Genomic DNA, 17,345 nt, shown 5'->3' with positions numbered 1-17,345 from the left:
TCTGGACCAGAGCATTATTTGCTAATAGCAGCACTGAACTCAGTTACACCTAGGTACTCCTCCTATCCAGGTTGAACACATTCTTAAATCAGCAACAGTTCTCCTTGGGAGAAGATATTTGAGCCTTATGGGCTAGAAATTCACTTTTTTTTTGTGGGCGGCGGGGCGGGGGGAAATGTTTGTCCAATGCCTTCCTAAAATGACAACAAATGGGGCAGTTCTTGAAAAATGATGTTGTTTTTAGCTCCTAAGGAGCTACTCCATCAAGCAACAGCTCTTAAGCAGGAACTTGTAGTATGAATGTCTTCACTACTCTGGTATCAGCATTGTGGAATTTTCTATCCACTCTCAGAAATTCTGCAAACATGATACAGTCAGAGTTTAGGCTATTTTATCTTCAGCAGTTTCTACTATAACCAATGCAGTGTAACCTGCAAGATGCCAACTTGGGAGCTGTTCTACATTTGGAGTCTGATTGGAGAACTTGTAGCCATGACTTAGTTTCTTTGGTTGACTCAGTTGTAGGCCATTTGACTTATTTTTCAGAGCAGGCTAGTTAAAAACAGAAGACATAGTTTCAAAGGTAGGGGTGTATTTACTTGCTTCTCTCTCTAAGATTATGCTTAATCTCTTTTGACATGAAGATACCAAGAAGATATCTGGGCACATACTAGGAAAGAACTGAGCGAACTGAGAAGCTTCTGGTGATGAGTGAGGGTTCAGGCCCTCATTAAGTCATGTGGAGTTTGTCCCAATACTCACTAGGGGCAGTCTAGCCTTAATTAGATTAACATATATTCAGGCCCACATATGGGGTAAAGTCTTATTATTTTAGATATCACAATGGCAGACATAGAGATGCATTGCTCAGATTCCTCTTCAAGAAAGGACTTGATGCTTAGTTGCAAGGAGTCTGGTTTCCTGGTAACATTCTGTGGTTTTCTTCTTCAAGTCTACTTCAGTCTCAGAGCTGGGACTGCCGTAATGGACAGTTGTTGCTCCAGAGATTTGTAGTGGGCTGATCGAGAGTTGGTTTAATATACATTATGGTTTGCTATCTCCCCTTACCTAGTCCCCCTTCCTCCCTTCTCTTTTCACAGGTGTTACTCTTCAATCCACTGTTTGCATTCTTAACTCTGTCTCAGCATCTGGTTCCCAGAGGACTAACTGATGGTGGTTCCAGGAATGCGCAAAGAAAATAGGCGGTAAGATGAGGTTTTGGGCTTGGATCACTCACAGCCTGGCTGGCAATGAGATCACTGTCCCAGGTGGTATGAGGGGGGCACAGATAGTCTCTGGCATGAGGTGTTGGCCTAATTGCAAAAACCTTCTCTGGTGAATTGAGAGAATGTTCCAGTGCAATGATTTAGGCATTTGAAAAGTACAGGGGAAACAATTAATACAAGAAAAATGAGAATTGGCTGATTGTTACTAAGTTGTATTAATGCCTGTTAGAGGAATAATGAAAAGCTGAAGGCAGTTAAAAATTGAAAACTAACAAAGTCACAAGTCTTATTTGGTAGCTTACAAAGAGGCCTTTATCTTTGGCATTTGGAGAAAAGAAAAAGGCCAGACTCAGGATTAAATACAGTTCTGAGCTTCAAAGACCATTGGTTACAGAGTCAAGGCAGAGATGTTATGCCAGGGTGTGGCTTTGGGTAAGAAAACTGAGATTCTAATGTGTGGAACAGGGACAGCTTGCTGGCTGCCTCCCAGATGTTAGCTTCCCCAGACTCCTCTGGACTCTTAGAGTTTGCAGAGGTTGCCTTTTCCCCTGTTAAGAGGTAATACAGGTGTGGTGGCTCACCCCTGTAATTCCAGCACTTTGGGAGGCCGAGGTGGGTGGATCACCAGGTCAAGAGATCGAGACCATCCTGGCCAACATGGTCAAACCCCATCTCTACTAAAAATACAAAAATTAGCTGGGTGTGGTGGCACGTGCCTCTAATTCCAGCTACTCGGGCGGCTGAGGTAAGAGAATTGCTTGAACCCAGGAGGCAGAGGTTGCAGTGAACTGAGATGGTGCCACTGAACTCCAGCCTGGTGACAGAGTGAGACTCCGTCTCAAAAAGAAAAAAATAAAATAAAAAGAGAGGTAATACATTCCTCTGTTATGTGAGAAGCCATTGTAGGCTAGGTAATGTATATGGAGCCCATCTTCTGCAAGGTAATAGCCCTACTGCATTCCCATCAAGATAAGGCCTCACCTATTCTCTTGGCTGCCAGGCCTATATTAGTGTTAAGTCACAGCATGACCCAGTTTGGGATGTCCTGGGTCTGATAAGGGGAGAAAGGTATTATACTCCAAAAAAGTTACATGACCTAGTCAGCGTGTACCAATATGTACCAACAGCACCCAAGGTACTAGAGTTTGAGGGTTCTTGAACATAAGACTGGGTAAGGATGAGTTTACTGGCTTGGAGGCACTCTTAGAATGAAGGATTTGATGTCTTGGCAAAGACTCCAGGGCACAGGGCAAACTGACTAGTGAGGCTTCAGGAAGCAAGAGAAAAATGAAAATCCATACTGAGTGAAGTGGTAATACCAGAATTGTCATTGTAGATACTGTGGGAGAGAATGGAAGTGTCAGGGAAGCAGGCATGCTGGAATGGCCTATGTGAGGCCAGAAAATCCACCAGAGGTTTATGTTCCGTGAGAGGGCCAGAAGACACATAACATTTACCAAAGCCACCAGGAAGGCACTGGTGAAAGGCATACCAGCATCATTAAAAATTTCAGTGTTGGCTGTCCTTTGCAGACCAGGTCTGATGATGGTAGGGGCTATCACACAACTTAATTTGTTGATAGCAGTGGGGTTTTGAAGGTACAGTATTTCCATTCTAGAAATGGAGTTTGGGCCCCAAACAAGAAATGTATCTGTGATATGTCCAGGTAGCAATGCAAGCTGGGTTATTTGATCCAGCAAACCCTATTAGTATGAGAAAAAAATGCAGATACTTGAGTTTATGCAGCGAGGCCATAATACCATTTGAAAAACAACTCCTGGCACCTGAATAGTTCCTTGTAAAGACAGAATACTTGGTCATGGGGCACTAAATGACCATGAGTTCAGAATTCCCTATGATGGATAAGGTCTTGGTGAACCATCAACTTATAAAATCAGGTGTACCCAGCAGCATCCTGTTGTAAGCTGGAAGCGGTACATCTAGAATTTAGAACAAGGAAGACCAGGGGGCACAAAAAGCCTTCATGAGCAAATAGCCCAGACTCAGCATCGTTGTACTGAGGAAAGCAGCATTTTCTTAGTGTAAACTTATGGTATTTAATGTATTGCATCATCCAGAAGCATCTGGCCTAGTAGAGTGTTGGAACAGTTGCTGAAGTGTTGGAGCAATACTCTGAGGATGTGGTGCTATTCTCCGGGATGCAGTACACACACATTATTAGGGGCTTCTATATGGTGCTGTGTTACCAAAAGAAAGAATGCATGGGTCCAGAAACTAAGGGGTGGGAGCAAAATTTGCCCCATTTGCCACCATTCCAAGTGACCCATGAGGGGACTTTTTGCTTCTTGTCCCTGCAACTCCAGGCTCTGAAACATTAGAGAAGGAACTCTTGTTTTTAAAAAAGGCATACTTGCCAGGAGAAACACAACGTCCCATTCAACTGTAAGCTATGGCTAACTGCTGAGACCATTGGACCCTCATATTCAGGGAGAAACAGGTGAGAATAGCCACTGTCTTGGCAGGGTAACTGAATCTGAATAACAGGAGGTGGGGCTGTTGTTAAACAGTAGGGGCAGGTGATCCACTTGGGTGCCTCTTGGTTCTCCCTTGCCCAATTGTAGTCTATAAACAGACAAGTGCAGCAAACCTGATCTGAGAAAGATACTGTCACATGGGGTCCATGCCACATCTACTCATAGGAATGAGGGTTTGGGTCACACCAGCAGGTAAGCCACAAAGACCAGCAATGTTGGTCGCTGAGGGTGAAGGGAGTTTGGAACGCACAGTGGAGGAGGAAGTAATTATCAGCTGTGGCCTATGTCTGACTGCAGCAACAAGGTTGTGGTTTGTCCCATTAACATCCCTTTTCGTTTCTCCTCGGGTAAAGAGGCCTACAAGAACCCAGGAGGAACTTCCTCTCCAACTTGTTTGGAGAAATGGAACCATGCAACACAAGGGGTGAAGAGTGGCAGATATAGAAATGAGCCAGTTCTACTTCTCTTCAAGTAAGGGTGTACATCCCAACTGGGGGAAATGGATTCTCTGAAGTGTCCAGCTCTTGACTATTTCCAGTTCACCTCAGCTTTTGAGCTGAGGTCATGCTCTTCTCAATGTGGCCCTGGGGGTGACAGAGCAAGACTGTGCCACAAGGGTCTTGCCATTTCTACCCAATGCATGATGCTAGGGCTCCCATGAGGCTGGCAGAGACTTTGACAGATATCATTGTCTGGCCCCTCCGCTAGACCAATTCCACTTTTACTCTTTTCTTTTCACATGTGGTGTTCCCCAATAACCCATTTTTCACCTCTGTCTCCGTACCATCTTCCCAGTGGAGCCAACTTCTATTGATTTGGAATTTAGGAAGATGGATTAAAATGTATTTTTATAATTGATCTATTGCAAAAGGAGGAGGTGTATTAAACAAATTAATCATTAAAAAGGGAATGTTTAATGACAATAAAGGACAATATATTTCTGATACCACTAGACTGCTACATTTGCATATATACTTTTTATCCCTGGGTTACTTATAATTTACATTTTGCATTCACTTAAGAGAGTGTTTAATGTTCCAAAAGTAATGGGAAAGGACTTAAAATATCCTTGAATGAAACAAAATTTTATTTCTCAATAAAATTTCTCCTGTAAGTTGATTTTACAATACAAAGATGACATGTCTGTGAAATCCTAGAATTAGATGGAAAATGAAGACTTTGATGACTTCCTCTCTAGTAACTAAATGCATTCCTGCTTCTAGGCCTTTGCTCATATTTTTTCCTTCCTTCTTTCCTTGGCTGCCCACTCAGAAACTCCATGGCAGGAAAATCACTTGAACCCGGGAGGCAGAGGTTGTGGTGAGCTGAGATTGTGCCATTGCACTCCAGCCTGGGCAACAGGAGTGAAACTCCATCTAAAAAAAAGAAAAAAAATACAAAAAACCAAAACAGAAACAGTCTTGTCAAGAAGCTTTCTCTGACTGTTCCGGGGAATTAGATGTTTCACTCCCTCATTTTTAGACAACCCTTTGACCTGCTCCACATATCTGGCATTTGCTTAGAAAATGCTTTATTAGTTAATTAAGATTATCCCTTGTCTGTCCAGGTAAATTTTAAGTGCTTTAAGACAGGTCTATGGTTCATTCATATGTTTGCTTGTCACTTTGTCTCTGATCAGGGTCTGGGAAACAGAAAACACTCAATAGATGTGGTTTACTTTTTCTTGTTTGGAACATCTATTTATTTGCCTATAACATAGACAAGGAATGAGTTTTATCTTTTAAAGGAAAGACTTTACTCAATTATTGTGTTTCACTGTTCACAGTTCAAGACTTATCTATGTAAGTATGCAGGTAATATACCCTCAGCTGGTTCACTTTACCTCTCTGGCCTTATATTTCTCATTCATAAATTTAGGAAACTAGATTTTATAATCAAAATTAGCTAACATTTACTGAATACTTATTATGACCGAGCCATTTGGTTAAATAATTTTATTCAATTCTCATTTTTTCTAGAAGAGGATGCATTGGTTTAAAGAATTTTAGTTGCAAGAGGACCAAGGAAAAACGGCAGCTAGGAGGCAAGCCTAACTTGCAGCTCCCACTTGGATGGACAGAACAACATATGGAGACTCACATGATGAACTTTTGCTCCAAGAACTACCACAGAAACGTACCAGGAAAACCAAGAGAATCCACAGACCCTTTGAGGGAGGTGGATGGCTGCTGCGGGCTCCGTGGGACAGCTGAGGAACTGTGAGTCAGCTTGCTTTCTCAGCTTGGAGGCTTGTAGCCTCGGGCATGTTCTCAGCTCTGCTCACAGGCTGCCTGAAAATCAACTTGGTGCTACTGGGTGGGCACGGTGGGAGTGAGACTGGCCTTTCAGGCTGTGGGCTATGTGGGAGCTAGGTGAGGCCTGTGACTGCTGGCTTTCTCCCACTTCCCTGGTGACCTGTGTGTTGCAGCAGAAGCAGTCATAATCCCCAGAGAACAGAAGTCCATTGGCCTGAAAACCACACTCCCATCCCTCACAATAGCCACAGCAAGCCCTGCCCAAGGAGAGTCTGAGCTCAGACACACCTAACCCTGCCCCACCTGATTAGTCTTTCTCTACCTGCCCTGGTAGCCAAAGACAAGGGACATAATCTCCTGGGAGCTATATGGCCCCACCTACTGCCTGACCCTAGGGCAAGCTTGTATCTCCCTGTACAACCGCAGCTGATATGCTCCTGAAAGCACTACTTCTTGGCTGGAGGCCAACAAACACAAAACCAGCATAACTTAACAAAAATAGAACCACGGACCCTCACAGAGTCCACTTCAGTCCCCTGCTACCTCCACTGGAGCAGGTGCTGGTATTCACAGCTGAGGAACTTGAAGACAGATCATATCACAGGACTCTTTGTAGACATTCCCCAGTACCAGCCTGGAGCCCAGTAGCTCCACTGGGTGGCTAGATCCAGAAGATAAATAACAATCACTGCAGTTTGGCTCTCAGACAGCCCCATCCCTAGAAGAAAGGGGAGAGCACCACATCAAGGGAACACCTCGTGGGACAAAAGAATCTAAACAGCAGCCCTTGAGTCTCAGGTCTTCATCCTGACACAGTCTACCCAAATGAGAAGGAAAAAGAAAAATAATTCTGGTAATATGACAAAACAAAGTTCTTTAACACTCCCAAAGGATCATACTAGCTAACCAGCAATGGATACAAACCAAGACAAAAATCTCTGAATTGCCAGAGAAAGACTTCAGAAAGTTGGCTATTAAGCTGATCAAGGAGGCATCAGAGAAATGTGAAGTCTAACTTAAAGAAATAAAAAAAAAAATACTGGATATGAATGGAGAACTTGTCAGTAAAACAGATAGCATAAATAAAAAAACAATCACAACTTCTGGAAATGAAGGACACACTTACAGAATTGCAAAATTCACTGGAAAGTCTTGGCAATAGAATCAAACAAGTAGAAGAAAGAACTTCAGAGCTTGAAAATGAGGCTTTTGAATTAAACCAATCCCACAAAGACAAAAAAGAAAGAATAATAATAATAAAAAAGAACAAAGCCTCCAAGAAGTTTGGAATTACGTGAGACAATCAAACCTAAGAATAATTGGTGTTCCTGAGGGGGAAGAGAAATCTAAAATTTAGAAAACATATTTGAGGGAATAATTGAGGAAAACTTCCCCAGCCTTGCTAGAGATCTATAAAATCTGTGTTAGTCCATTCTCATGCTGCTATAAAGAACTGCCTGAGACTGGGTAATTTATAAGGAAAAGAAGTTTAATTGGCTCATAGTTCCACAGGGCTGGGGAGGCCTCAGGGAACTTATGATCATGATAGAAGGGGAAACAAGCACATCCTTCTTCACATGCTGGCAGGAAGGAGAAGTATGAGTGCCAAGTGAAGGGGGAAGACCCTTATAAAACCATCAGATCTCATGAGAACTTACTATCATGAGAATAGCTTGGGGGAAACTGCCCCCATGCTTCAATTACCTTCCACCAGGTCCTTCTCATGACATGTGGGGATTATGGGAACTATAATTCAAAATGAAATATGGGTGAGAACACAGCCAAACCATATCATTTTGCCCCTGGCCCCTCCAAAATCTCATGTCCTCACATTTTAAAACACAATCATGCCTTTCCAATAGTCCCCCAACATCTTAGCTCATTCCAGCATTAACCCAGAAGTCCAAGTTCAAAGTCTCATCTGAGACAAGGCAAGTTGCTTCCACCTATGAGCCTGTAAAATCAAAAGCAAATTAGTTACTTCTTTGATACAATGGGGACACAGGCATTGGGTAAATATACCCATTTCAAATGGGAGAAAATGGCCAAAACTAAAGGGGCTACAGGCCCCATGCAAGTCCAAAATTCAATAGGGCAGTCATTAAACCCAAAGTGATCTCCTTTGACTCCATGCCTCATATCTAGGTCATGCTGATGCAAGAGGTGGGCTCCCACAGCCTTGGGCAGCTCTGTCTCTGTGGCTTTGCAGGATACAGCCCCCTTTTCAGCTGCTTTCACAGGCTAGCCTAGAGTGCCTGTGGTTTTTCCAGATGCATAGTGCAAGCTGTTGGTGGATCTACCATTCTGGGGTCTGGAGAATGGTGGCCCTCTTCTCACAGCTCCACTAGGCAGTACCCCAGTGGGGACTTTCTGTGGGGTCTCCAACTCTATTTTTCTCTTCCACACTGCCCTAGCAGAGGCTGTCTATGAGGACTCTGCCCCTGCGGCAAACTTCTGCCTGGACATCCAGTGTTTGCATACATCCTCTGAAATCTAGGTGGAGGTTCCCATACCTAATTCTTGACTTTTGTGTACTGCAGGCTCAACACCATATGGAAGCTGCCAAGGCTTGGGGCTTGTACCCTCTGAAGCAATGGCCTGAGCTGTACTTTGGCCCCTTTTAGCCATGGCTGGAGCGACTGGATAGCAGGGCACCAAGTCCTGAGGTTGCACACAGCACGGGGCCCTGGGCCTGGCCCACAAAATTATTTTTCCCTCCGAGGCCTCTGGGCCACATTCCTCCAGACCCTATTATGGTAGGTTCACTGACAGCTTGCACCATGTGGCTGAAAAAGCCACAGGCACTCAACACCTGCTGTGAAGGTCTCTGACGTGTCTTGGAGACATTTTCCTCATTACTTACGCAAATTTCTCCAGCAGGCTTGAATTTCTTCCCAGAAAATGTGTTTTTCTTTTCTATTGCATCATCAGGCTGCAAATTTTTCAAACTTTTATGCTCTGCTTCCTCTTGAACACTTTGCTACTTAGAAAATTCCTTGCCAGATACCCTAAATCATCTCTCTCAAAGTTCCACAGATCTCTAGGGCAAGTGCAAAATGCTGCCAGTCTCTTTGCATAGCAAGTCACCTTTACTCCAGTTCCCAAGAAGTTCCTCATCTCCATCTGAGATGACCTCAGCCTGGACTTCATTGTCCATATCACTATAAGCATTTTGGTTAAAGCCATTCAACAAGTCTCTAGGAAGTTCCAAACTTTCCCACACCTGTCTTCTGAACCCTCCAAGTCTCTAGGACATTCCAAACTTTCCCACATTTTCCCATCTTATTCTGAGCACTCCAAACTGTTCCAACTTCTGCCTGTTACTCAGTTCCAAAGTCACTTGCGCATTTTGAGGTATCCTTAAAGCAACACCCCACTCTACTGATATCAATTTACTGTATTAGTCCATTCTCACACTGCTATAAAGGACTGTCTGAGACTGGGTAATTTATAAGGAAAAGAGGTTTAATTGACTCACAGTTCTGCAGGGCTGGGGAGGCCTCAGGAAACTTATAACTATGACAGAAGGGGAAGCAAACACATCCTTCTTCACATGGTGGCAGGAAGGAGAAGAATGAGAACTGAACAAAGGGGGAAGACCCTTATAAAACCAACAGATTTCATGAGAACTTACTATCACAAAAATAGCATGGGGGAAACTACCCCATGCTTCAATTACCTCCCACTGGGTCCCTTCCATTACATGTGGGGATTATGGCTGCAATTCAATATGAGATTTGGGTGTGGACACAGCAAACCATAACAACATCCAAATGCAAGAAGTTCAAAAAACACCCGGGAAATTCATTGCAAAAAGATTATCACCTAGGCTCATAGTCATCAGGTTATCTAAAGTCAAGATGAAGGAAAAAATATTGAGATATGTGAGGCAAAAGCATCAGGTAACCTATAGAGGAAAACATATCAGGTTAACAGCAAATTTCTCAGCTGAAACCCTACAAGCTAGAAGGGATTGGAGTCCTATTTTTAGCCTCGTTAAACAAAACAATTATCAGCCAAAAAGTTTATATCCAGTGAAACTAAGCTTCATAAATGAATGAAAGAGACAGTCTTTTTCAGACAAATGCTGAGAGAATTCGCCACTACCAAGCCATCAGTACAGGAATTGCTAAAAGAAGCTCTAAATCTTGAAACAAATCCTTGAACACCAAAATAGAACCTCCTTGAAGCATAAATCTCACAGGACCTATAAAACAGCAGCACACTGAAAAAGAAAATGAAGGTATTCAGGCAACAAATAGCATGATGAATAGAATAGTACATCACATCTCAATACTAATGTTGAATGTAAATGGCCTAAATGCTCCACTTAAAAGATGCAGAATGGATACTAATTCACCAACCAACTTTCTACTGTCTTCAAGAGACTCACCTAACACATAGGACTCACACACACTTAAGGAAAGGGGTGGAAAAATGTATTCTATGCAAATAGACACTAAAAGTGAGCAGGAGTAGCTATTTTTATATCAGACAAAACAAACTTTAAAGCAACAGCAGGTAAAAAAGTCAAAGAGGGACATTATATAATGATAAAGGGACTAGTCCAACAGGAAAATATCCACAATTCTAAATATATATGCACCTAACACTGAAGCTCCCAAATGTACTATTAGACCTAAGAAATGAGAAAGACGATACCACAATAATAGTAGGGGACTTCAATACTCCACTGACAGCACTAACAAGTCATCAAGACAGCAAGTCAACAAAGAAACAATGGACTTAAACAATACCCTAGAACAAATGGACTTAACAGAAATTTACAGAACATTCTCCCCAACAAATGCAGAATATACATTATATTCATCAGTACATGAAACACTCTCTAAGATAGACCATGTGATAGGCCACAAAACAAGTCTCAGTAAATTTGAGAAAATCAAAATTATATCAAGTACTCTGTCAGACCACAGTGGAATAAAATTGGAAATCAACTTCAAAAGGAACCCTCAAAACCTTGCAAATACATGGAAATTAAATAACCTCCTGAATGATCATTGGGTCGACAATGAAATCAAGATGGAAATTAAAAAGTTATTTGAGCTGAATGACACAACCTATCAAAACCTCCATGATACAGCAAAAATGGTGCTAAAAGGAAAAGTTATACCTTAAATGCCTACATCAAAGAGTCTGAAAGAGCACAAATAGACAATCTAAAGTCACACCTTAAGGAGCTAGAGAAACAAGAACAAACCAAACTCAAACACAGCAGAAGAAAAGAAATAACAAAGATCAGAGCAGAACTAAATGAAATGGAAACAATCAAACAAACAAAAAAATACAAAAGATAAATAAAACAAAACAAAAAGGTGCTTCTTTGAAAAATTAAATAAAATTCATAGACCATTAGTGAGGTTAACCAAGAAAAGAAGATAGAAGATCCAAATAAGCTCAATTAGAAACAAAATGGGAGATGTTACAACCAATACCACAGAAATACAAAAGATTATTCAAGACTACTATGAAAACCTTTATGGACATAAACTAGAAAAGTTGGAGATGGATAAATGCCTGGAAATATACAACCCTTTTAGATTAAACCAGGATGATATAGAAATTCTGAACAGACCAACAACAAACAGCAAGATTGAAATGGTAATTTAAAAGTTACCAAAAAAAAAAAAAAAAAAAAGTCCAGGACCACATGAATTCATAGCTGAATACTATCAAACGTTCAAAGAAGAATTGGTACCAATTCTATTGACACTATTCCAAAGATAAAGAGAGAATCTTTCTAAATAATTCTATGAAGCCTGTATCACCCTAACACCAAAACCAGGAAAGGACACAACATGAAAAGAAAACTACAGACCAATATCCCTGCTGAACATGGATGCAAAAATCCTCAACGAAATACTAGCAAACTAAATCCAACAGCATATTGAAAGGACAATCCACCATGATCAGGTGGGTTTCATACGAGGGATGCAGGGATGGTTTAACATCCACAAGTCAATAAATGTGATACACCACATAAATAGAGTTAAAAATCACATGATCATCTCAATAGAGGCAGAAAAAGCATTTGACAAAATTCAGCATCCCTTTATGATGAAAACCCTCAACAAAATTGGCATAGAAGGGACATATGTTTAGGTAATAAAAACCATCTATGACAAACCCACAGCCAACATTATACTGAACAGGGAATAGTTGAAAGCATTTTCCCCTGAGAACTAGAACAAGACAAAGATGCCCATTTTCACTACTTCAATACAGTACTGGAAGTCCTAGCCAGAGCAACCAGACAAGAGAAAGAAAGAAAGGGCATCCAAATCAGTAAAGAGGAAGTTAAACTCTCACTACTTGCTGATGACATGATCATATACCTCAAAAACCCTAAAGACTCCTCCAAAAAAGTCCTAGAACTGGTAAATGAATTCAGCAAAGTTTCAGGATACAAAGTTAATGTTCACAAATCAGTAGTCCTGTTATACACCAACAGAGACCAAGCTGAGACTCAAATAAAGAACTCAACCCCTTTTAAAATAGCTGCCAAAAAACCCCAAACCTTAGGACTATAGCTAACCAAGGACATGAAAGACCTCTACAAGGGAAACTACAAAACACTGCTGAGAGAAATGATGGATGACACAAACAAATGGAAACATATCCCACGCTCATGGATGGGTGGAATGAATGTTGTGAAAATGACCATACTGCCAAAAGCAATCTACAAATTCATTGCAATTCCCATCAAAATACCACCATCATTCTTCACAGAACTAGAAAAAGCAATCCTAACATTCATATGAAAAAAGAGCCCACGTAGTCAAATCTAGACTAAGCAAAAGAAATCTGGAGGCATTACATTACCCAACCTAAAACTATGCTATAAGGCCATAGTCGCCAAAACACCGTGGTACTGGTATAAAAATAGGCATGTAGACCAATGGAACTAAATAGAGAACACAGAGATAAAGCCAAATACTTACAGCCAACTGATCATCAACAAAGCAAACAAAAACATAAAGTAGGGAAAGGACGCCCTATTCAACAAGTGGTGCTGGGATAACTGGCAAGCCACATGTAGGAGAATGAAACTGAATCCTCATATCTCACCTTATACAAAAATCAACTCAAGGTGAATCAAAGACTTAAACATAGGACTTGAAACCATAAAGATTCTAGAATATAACATCAGGAAAACCCTTCTAGACGCTGGCTTAGGCAAAGGCCTTATGACCAAGAACCCAAAAACATGTGCAACAAAATCGAAGATAAATAGGTGGGACTTAATTAAACTAAAAAGCTTCTGCATATCAAAAGAAATAATCAAAAGAGTTAACAGACAACCCACAGAGTGGGAGAAAAATTTTCACAATTTATACATCTGACAAAGGACTCTTATCCAGATTCTACAAAGAACTCAAACAAATCAGCAAGAAAAAAAACAAATAATCCCATCAAAAAGTAGGCTAAGGACATGAATAGGCAATTCTCAAAAGAAGATATATAAATGGCCAACAAGCGTATGGAAAAATGCTCAACATTGCTAATTAGCAGGAAAATGCAAATCAAAACCATAATGTGATACCACCTTACTCCTGCAAGAATGGCCATAATTAAAAAATTAAAAGATAATAGATGTTAGCATGGATATAATGAAAAGGGAACACTTTTACACTGTTGGTGGGAATGTAAACTAGTACAACCACTATGGAAAAGAGTGTGGAGATTCCTTAAAGAACTAAAAAAGTAGATCTGCCATTTGATCCATCAATCCCACTACTAGGTATCTACCCAGAGGAAAAGAAGTCATTGTATGAAAAAGATACTTGCACACGCATGTTTATAGCAGCACAATTTGCAACTACAAAAATACAGAACCAGCCCAAATGCCCATCAATCAGTGGATAAAGACAACGTGGTACATATATACCATGGAATACTACTCAGTCAAGAAAAGGAACTAAATAATGGCATTTGCAGCACCCTTGATGGAATTGGAGACTATTGTTCTAAGTGAAGTTACTGAAGAATGGAAAAACTAAACATCGTATGTTCTCACTTATATGTGGGAAGTAAGCTATGAGGACACAAAGGCATAAGAATGATACATTGGACTTTGAGGACTCAGGTGAAAGGGTTGGGGGTGGTGAGGGATAAAAGACTACACATTGGGTACAGTGTACACTGCTCGGGTGATGGGTGCACCAAAATCTCAGAAATCACCACTAAACAACTTATTCATGTAACCAAACACTGCCTGTTTCCCAAAAACCTATTGAAATAATACGAATTTTAATTAATTGCCCACAACCACCAGCTAGTAAGTAGTAGAGCTAAACTTGAGTCTAGTTCTGAATAACTCCTAAACCCAAGTACTTAACTGCTGAGCACTATCTTGTCTCAGTTCTAAAATATAGTTAAATATAGGTGTTTTTTTTTTTTTTCCCCTCAACTCCAGGATTTCATTGGTCTAGAAACTCTGAGATAGAGCAAGTCAAAATCATCTCTCTGCATCTAGTGGCATCCTGAGCACAGAGAGGGAGAGGTCTACTGTTTTGTGAACACATCACAGCTGGGGGTCCTGTGCTTGTTTATTCTTTCCATGAGTCCAGTATTACTTGAGGCAATTTGAGGGAGTTTCTATTTCCTGCTACCACAGTTAGAGAAAAAATGTGTTTGACTTATGTAGAGGGTCTAACTGAGACATGTTTCACTGTGATTTTCTTTTCTTCTGAAAAAGTTTCTGGCCTCCCAAAATTCTGGCATATTTGGAGTTCCAGTGAATCCAAGATTTATTGCCATTCATCCACAACAAGGCACCTTTTCAGTGGATGCTGATTGTCCTCACATACAAAAAGGTAGGTGTATTGGGTTTTGGCCAAAAGTCAGAACTTTCTTTAGTTGAGTAGGGAGCATTTTTGTACATTGTGCCTTTAACACTTAATAATACAGCTCTAATTGTACCTATTATCTAATTATTGAAACAGTATTTCTGAGAATTACCATTGCTTTGAGAGTAGTAGAGCTGAAGTTCTTAAATTTTTTTCTCCAAGGATTAAAAATACCTGGTATTAAAAGAAACCCATGAGAGTGATTGTTTTTTTGTAGGTCCTCAAAGATGAGGCTATTTAGGTGGTGAATCCTTTACTAAAGGGAAACCTAAGTTAGCCAGAAAGTTGGCAAGGAACTGTACCACACATGCTGAGCCCCAGGGACCTCATCCTGCCTAGAGTTCAATATATGCAAAGCAAGCCTGTTGTCCACTTGGGTTAACAATGATGCGAGGCTTAGTGATACTGAGGGTGGAGAAAGCAGGTTTTTTTTTCCCCTCTTGACAGATTATATTCCAAGCAATCTGGTGAGAGGGGGAGGAAGGCAGGTCTAGAATAAAAATAGAGCCCTTTAATTTTGAAAATGGTGAGAGCAAATATAGCAAGAGCAAGAGCCACTCTTGGAGGCAGGAAGTCTGTGACATGAACACTGCTGAAATAGACCAGGAATATTGATTACAGGAAGATGTGGAGTAATGTGGAAGAAACTTTCCCCCTACCCCATATCATTTACTTGTAAACTATCGACGCTTACCCCAGTTGCTAGGTGTGGAACATAGAGTATTTGGATTGAATATGTATGGGTTTTTTTTTTGACCATTTTTCTCAACTTTGATAGTTTTCCTCCCTGACCCCACACAACCACAGATTCCTCCCAAGGTGTATAACACAAAGATCTATGAGGAAGGCAGGGTGCCCAGGCTAGCCAGAGTGGATAAGACAGCTGCAGGGCAGAGGAGAGTATCTCATGAAGTCATGAGAACCTGGGGCTCTTTTGCATTTTTCCTCACAAAACAGTAGTTTTCTCTACCTAAGAAAAGTCTGATTCGATTAGAGAAGCGTCCATGAAACTGTGGGGGAAAAAAAAGTACTGGAGACAAGTAGTTCATGCTTCGCTGTGTGAAATGAACAAGCTGAGTGTGGCAAGAAGGAACAATGAGAAGGTTCACCTGCCCAGCAGTCAAGCAACATACTTTTATCATACACCGGTATCTGCTCAGCCTGAATCAGGACCCTACAAGGGGCATTTGAGTAGGTCCTTCAGTCTAGACAGGAAGACAAAACATATTTGTGGGGGTGTGTATATTTGTGTCCGTATAAATAAGTAAAATATCATGGAATACCATAAAATAAAAAGTAATCTTGTTTGATTTAGACAATTAGTGGTGCATGAGTTCTGAAGGGAAGGATATTAGCAAGGTATATAATAGTTTGAAGATTTTGGCCAACCCATTAGGGTTCCCAGCGACTTTCTTTTGCCACTTCTAGGAGGTCTTCCCACTACCCTGCAGTGCAAGAGGGGGCGGGAGCACCTGGAAACATATCTTCTCATTATGGACAAGTTCAATTTTTATAGAATATAAAGTTTGAAGGGAATAGAAACTGTAGTAAAACGATACAAGTCTAGGCACTCTGTTCAATGCTTACCTCATATACTAAACAGCTGATGGTCTCTTTGGATTTTGGAAGCACTCTGTTCAACTTGTTTTATCATGACTTGTCTATCTCTACCAAGGCCCAGCAGCATACCAAGAACTATTTTTCAAATGATAAGTAGTTTTCTGCTGCAGAAGGTATGACTGAGCTCAGAAATACTTGGAATTTGTACATTGCCTTTCCAATTTGGGCTTGCCAAAGACTTTAGACATCCGTGATATCTTGCTGTGGTTATCTTTAGTAACATTAGCACCTTAGTCATACAACCTGAGTGGTAAGGTAACTTGCACCACAGTCTGCATCCGACACAAAACTGTCAGTCTCCAAGTCACCTGATGCATGGGGCAGCTGTGAAATACACTGATAATATTTTTGAATGTGATATATACTACCCCCAGCTTGTAATGGTATACCCCAGGCCACTGCACTCCTTAAAACCTCACTAATATGGCAAGCTGTGGTATCTTCCTAGGGTTTTCCTTGCACTGTCCACCATAATGTATCTTTCCAGGGCATCCAAAGTATTTGCTACATTAATCTATTAAGTGTGTTGTTATTGATGTGGAGGAACACTAATACGTTCTGTGTAATGTCAAGATGATCAAGTTTCCTGTAGATAATGTTTTGACAGAGAGCAGAAGAGTTAGGTTGGCCCTTGGGCAGGACAGTTAAAGTATAAATCTGTTCCTACCATGTGAAGTCAAGTTACTTTTTATCCTTTCCATTGATGGAGATAGAGAAAAGTATATTTACGAGAATAATAGTGACATAGCAAGCGCCTCAGGCCATATTGTTTTGCTCTAATAAAGGCACCATACCCGGAAACAGCATCTGCACTTGGGGCTCACACCTGATTAGGCTTATGGTAGTCTCCTCTGCTACATTTCATCTGGTTTTCTCTAG

General features: G+C 41.0%; 1 long non-coding RNA gene across 2 annotated transcripts in view; it reads left to right on the top strand.

The window, feature by feature from the left end:
- Nucleotides 1-17,038, top strand: part of LOC110743681 — a 35,038-nt gene extending 18,000 nt beyond the window's left edge. For both annotated transcript variants that reach the window (XR_002523049.2, XR_004185175.1), the window contains exons 2-4: nt 1,101-1,205; nt 5,701-5,940; nt 14,696-17,038. This is a non-coding gene — a long non-coding RNA (uncharacterized LOC110743681). The remainder of the gene's footprint in view (nt 1-1,100; nt 1,206-5,700; nt 5,941-14,695) is intronic.
- The last annotated feature ends 307 nt before the right edge of the window (nt 17,039-17,345 follow it).

Source organism: Papio anubis, chromosome 7 (genome assembly GCF_008728515.1).
Source record: "Papio anubis isolate 15944 chromosome 7, Panubis1.0, whole genome shotgun sequence".
Lineage (NCBI taxonomy): Eukaryota > Metazoa > Chordata > Mammalia > Primates > Cercopithecidae > Papio > Papio anubis.
Note: the sequence above shows the minus strand (reverse complement) of the source record. Positions and strands in the feature narration are given on the sequence as shown.